Raw genomic sequence first — 6,325 nt, forward strand, 5'->3', positions numbered from 1 at the left:
TAAATGCATTCATTATTATCAGTTTATGAGCTTTTAAACCTTTTCTTTTTTGATATGAAACCATGATTAATAATCATTCCAGCAATAAAAACTCTCTTTTTTTTTTTAGGTTTTAGAACCTTCAGCACATCCTGTTGCATCATTTCCCAGCCACCATCTTCACCTGTATGAGACAGCTGAATCCCAGCTAAAGGGCGATTCTCAAACTTTGACTGTAATTCAATTTTATGAACAAATGTTATTTCAGTAATATTAGTAGAAGATTATCCTAGTCTTTGATGTTGTTCTCATTGGTAGAAAACCTTATGCATATATTTAATGTATTTTATGTTCATGGATTCTTTTTATTGGACTGCTTGTTTCAGAACGTTCATAAGTAACATTTCCATGGTGATTAAAAGGAATATTTCTATTCAATCTATTAGCTAGCTGGGATACTGTTATTGACCAATAGGAGTCAAATATTTCAGTAGTGCTTAATACAAAATAAAATTATAGTTTTAAAGTTTTTCTAGTTCTTGTTGCAACCTGTTTTTATTAGGTCATATGACTATATTTCACCCTTATATATTTTTAAATGAAGCAGCTACCAACATAGAAAGTACAGTTTTGTATATATCATTCCCAACACGGCAGCTTTTTCCAATTCAAATGATCCTTCATTACACAAAGTTGCAGAATTTCTGGCACCGAGAGAGATACTGACCCAGTCTGTTGTTCAACTGTATATGCTCTCCCTCTTGATCTGTATATTAACTCTGTATTTCAGGGCAGCAGTTTTGTATCTTTGCTTGACTGCGTTTGCCCAGCACCTCAGCTCAGCTGTTCCTTTCTCACACAGCCAGTTCTGTCTCTTAGAGACTAATGGCTCCTTCTCCTACCCCAATCCCTCGTCACAGAACTGTGACGACTCCGCACAGAGCCCTGTTTCACCCCTGATAGTCAGCCTGCAAAAATGTCTGAATCTACGTTGTGAGCCTTCGGCGTGTAGCATCGCTGCAAACCACAATGCGACGGCGGCGTCGGAGGTGACTAAACGTTTTCGGCAGGTGCCTTTGGATCCTAAAGCGCCTCTGCCAGCCCAGATTTCAGACAGCTAGCATTTGTGTCCTTGTGTCTGGCAGACAGCCAGAACCTCGAAAAAGAGCTGGTATTGAGTGAATATCCACTCTTAGCAGCTTCAACATCTGTCTCTGCCCACCTCATTTGCCAGTCCCGACATGTCCCTCCCACCCATTCTAATGAATTTATAATATGGTGCCATGGTCATTCTCTCATGGCAGCCCGGACGCATACATCATGGGCGCTGGCATCTTGCTCAGGCTGGCAAAGGAGTGCATGGTGTCTGCACCAAGGGGTTTAGCGCCTGGAGTGCTGGTATAGCCCGTGTCATTGCTTTCACGGCCGCACCAGCTGTTGTCTTGGACATAGCTTTCATTTCCGTGGGTGATCTCGGTAGTGACAGGGCTCAGGCGTTGCTGGCAGGATGAACTGATCTCCTGCAGAGCTCGATCAGCGACTCTTCCCTCTATTAGCGGTGCAGGGATTCTGGGAATGCATGGCTGGTGGTCTGCATTTCTGTGGAAAAAAAGACTGTTTGGGATATTGAGATGTGAGAGAATACAGTATGCGCTGCCGTGTTATTGTTGTTATTACTGTGAGAAGCGGTAATATATAGGTGGTCATTATAAACCATTATAAGTTGTACTTTATTTCCTTATCGTGATGTACTTCAAGAGAAACCAGAATATTGAATGAAGAAAATATAGAGAGGCGTGGCTTGTGTTTTACTGCAAATTGATTGGATGTAGTTAAGTAGTGAATTATATTCCAGAAATGAACACGGACAGTTAGAGAGGGGGCGTTAAGGATGTTAACAAAGCCGTCAAACTAGCGTCATCAGAAGAGAACGCCCGTCATTTTTAGAAGAAAAGGAACATTTTCAGATTTGGATTTAAGATTACGAAGGCAACCAGATGAATTGTTCACCGTAAAATAGCGATGTAAGCTAACAAAATAAAAACCGACAGTTTGATTTCACAGAGACTTTTAAGTGTCAGCCAATCCAAAGTGTAAGTAATGCTATTTGTAAAACTATATATACTTTTGAAACTATATCTTTGTGTATCTTGTAGAAGCGTATATGTGTTACTCCGTTCATCTGGGTCAACATATGTTAGCTACAACCCAAGATGAATCATATGCTAAATGAAGGAAAAGCATCAGGGAATTTCCTGCACTCACTGGTCCAAGAATCTTCTTGCACCTGGTGTACTCAGGTGACAGCCAATAGCTGAGTCCTGGAAAGCTTTTTCCTTGCTTTCTCCATCTCACAATGGTGGTCAGTGCCTTGTGCACATCCTGAAATATGGTTGACATACTTGCTATACTGCTAAGCTGCACTGTGAACTGACACTATAACACTATTTGAGAAAAAAAAAAAAAAAATATATATATATATATATAGAGAGAGATATTTTATTTTCTTTTGAACAAGCCAACTTGAATTCACTCATTCAAATTCAAATTAAAGGTTTATAATGAAAGTCACTTTACTTTACTGTAATGGTAAATTGAGATTGTGAAAAATAATTACAACTACTCAACCGACTGAACACAAAAAATGCATTTTGGAATAATACAAACACTAAAATGTGCCTTGAGAAATAATTATAGTCTCTGAATAGGGTTTTAATAATTTAACCCTAATGCTGTCTAAATCGAGCACCTGAAATGACAGATATCTATTTTAATAACTCTAACTCAAACATTGTTTATAAAAGCTAAATGCATCCAAATGAATTATTTAAATAAAGACCAGTTTGAAAATATACACAGTATTTTTGACAAGGAGCTGCAGAAATGCTCTGCAAAAGCAGCTTATTTAAGCAATTAGAGTCACCTGTACCGCGATCCGGGGTGCACATATATGCCAGGATCTTTAAAGATCAGCTTCCGTGTTGCTCAGAGACTGCTGGAGGGAACAACAGAAGGTAGCGGGCATGCTATGTAAGTGAGACAATTACACATAACATACAGTACCTTACTGAATCATAGGGCACTGAGAGTGACATGAAATTGATTTTTCTAACTGCTGCCTGTTAGACCCACTTCATTCGCTCCCTGAAATATGATTACCTGACCTGCAAATGCTGCTCGTCCTGCACAAACACAATATGTTGAGAACAGGATGGAGGGTAGGAATAGAATGCAGTGTAAAAAAAAATAATAAATAAATACTCCAGCTTCAGAAATTCTTGGAGAAGCAAACGACTGGTTGATATGCATCCTCGCAAGTACTGCGGAAATGGTAGTATTTTATAGCATATCTAAGCGTACAAGTTGATAAAAACAAGCGCAAAGTTCTTCAACTTTCGATGTCTTTTCTCGATAGATGTTGTGAGAGAGATCTGTTTCCAGCATAGCGTAGAATAATTTACACTAATGAATTGTATACAAGAAGATGAGGGAGCGATGTATATATGAAAAAAGTAAATATATTCAGTTTCATCTGAATATTCCTTGAAAAATATATTTATCCTCCTCCATCAGTTTCCAAATACATTTTATCACTGCATTGTGGGTAATCGTGATGGAGCGTTCTAATGATAGTTTCACATTGTGATTATTTTGGAATAAGCTTATCTCCGTTTTCAAATCATAAAGTATCTAATCAGGCAGACAGCTTGACCTGTGATTCTCATTATCCGTGTCTTTTATGAAACTTAGATTTGTGGTGAAACTGTGATACAAACATGAGGTGACTGCTTTGTCACGATCGTAATGGGACTTGCTTTTAGAAGACACTGACAACAAATGAAGGCTGTTTAGCATTTGAAAAGTGAATTAATGACACTTTCAGCAAGCAAAGGAATTCTCTGATGCTCTCTGTATTAGAAAGAACGGATTATTACACTATATTCATATAATGAGATAAGCGTAGGCTTAAAATACATACAGTACACATGAGGCCATCAACCATTAAAGTAGGCATGTGATGAAGGAAGCATTAATATTTAGCTCACTTTATCATTGAGCATATAGCCTAGATTTTACTGCATTTTTTGATCAAATAAATGCATCCTTTCTAAAAAAGGAAATGAGTGAATATGCATTTAAAAATAGCAACACCTTTCATAAAACTTTATGAAAACGGAAATGACTGATATTTGCTTCTAAATAAAAGACATGTATCAGTGAGTCACAGTGCACCGCATTATAAATGATCATTTAATTGTCTGCAGGGATAGGTGTGTAAAATGTACTGTATATAGCAAATTATCACACACCTGCAACATTCGGTTGCCAGGGACGTTTGTATTAACAATAACACCTGCAAAGCTACCAGTAGCATTATCATTTAGTGCATCAGTCACATGTCTTTTGCAATAACAGCCTGTTCCTGAAAGCAAAGATGTATCCTTGAAGTACCTGCTATATAAATGGGAATGCAAACAGATAAATTCAAATGACCACGTCCCACTTGTGCGAATCACGTTAAACCATCAATAGTGATTCAAACCCGAACACAAAAGCATTCATCAGAGTGCGGTGTGTATTCATTTTTTCACATGTAAAAATCTCTACCGCGTGTCTTCGCTTTGACAGCGTGAGAGAATGTTTTATCTGTGGCGTGTAAAACTTCACGTGATGGCCACGGTCAGCTGTATTCTGTGATAAGAACTGCGGGTCTCCACGAGCGCCGAATCCAGCAGCCTCAGCAACGCAAGCCTCCTTGCTGCTGAGCTGGCTTGCTAACTATCACCTTTGAGAGATAATCTTTTACTTCATTAATTTTTCTCAAGCTGTCATTTTTAGGCATGAATGCGATCTTACGCATAGCGGATACCCTGCGTCTGCTGTCGTCATAACCTACAGCCAGCACAAAGGCGGCCTTTTGTTGCTTAGGATTTTCAGCTTTATACAGCGTGTTAAACAATTCACTGAAGAAGCGAAGGCATTTAAGGTCTTATGCTGTTGTTAGGCTGTTTTGGGGATGTGTCTCCGAGAGTGATGATTTTAAATTAGCGGGAGGAAGAAGAGATTGCAATGTACCGTAAATGCAGACAGGAGTTATTTTGGTTAGCAGCAGGGTTTGTGAGACCTGCCCTCACATTTGTCAGACGTAATAGCTTTGTCAGTTATGCGACAGAAGTCTGGCTGTGAGGCAGTGGAGGAGGTATTACTGTTTAGCTCACTTTATCATTGAAATGCAACAGGGCTGACTTTAATGCAGGCCCCTACTGGGCGCTCTGCCGTCGGCTCGCATGGAGGCCAGCGCCGCGCATACATCAGCGCATGACACCAGGCGGAGGTGGAAAACAAAGTAAGCAATTACATGACTGTATTACAATGCGAATGAATTTACTTATAGGAAGACAGGTGGGAAAAATGTTCAATGACTTTTAAAATCAGTAAGACTGACGCCGAATTGAAGCCTGGGAAATGTGCTACGTACTGTTTCAGGCCCAGTGGGAAATGTTTAAACATTGTGCTTTATGTGGATAGACTGGATGCTTTGTTCCTGGGGTTTTAGAGGAAAAGAAAGTTTTTCAGCACCGTTCAGTCATGAGCCACCGAGTACTTTTGTGACTTTCCAGTCAGTTGAGCAGCGTTGTTAGCCAAAGTCAACATGAAACAACGTTCATAAACCATTTTACTTCTCTAATCTGACATATTTTCCAGTGAAATGGCATATTCAATGAGGAAATACTTACGAGCGGAGGAGAGAAGGAATATTTCGCGGCCAGGTGTAGGTACTGTATGACTTCAACCAGCAGAGGAAGCATTATGTGTTATTGTGTGTTAATAAACAACAAGTTGGAGTTATTGAAATTTCTCCAAGATTCCAATACGGAACTCAACATGGGAGAGGAGTTCAGTTAACAGGTCCTACTAGGAATTTGAAATTTCCAATTTGTGAATACAAACGAAACCCAGCATTAGTGTAGGGCTTCAAACAAGCAGAAACCAATTTGGGAGTGTATAATATACTAAGAGAGCTGCAAACTGGGTCGTGATATGCTTTTTCAGTCGTAATCAAATGTTTACATGCTTATTTGTTTTCCTGTTAATTCAATTGATTTCAAGTCTATAGCATGCCCTGCAATCCGATTGAAATTTAATTCAGATTGAGCTCATTTGGCGTTAACATGAAAGCTATGTAAAGCATAGCTATTGACTCTTAGTTATGTCAGCCAGAATGGAAATTTGTTTCAGAGTGCATTTTATATGTTAGCATTTTGATACAATTTTACTATTATTTCTCATGTTCTAGATTATGGTTCCAATGAGATAATCACATCCAAACCATCTCTAATCCTTA

This window comes from Puntigrus tetrazona, chromosome 6 (assembly GCF_018831695.1).
Source record: "Puntigrus tetrazona isolate hp1 chromosome 6, ASM1883169v1, whole genome shotgun sequence".
Classification (NCBI taxonomy): Eukaryota; Metazoa; Chordata; class Actinopteri; order Cypriniformes; family Cyprinidae; genus Puntigrus; species Puntigrus tetrazona.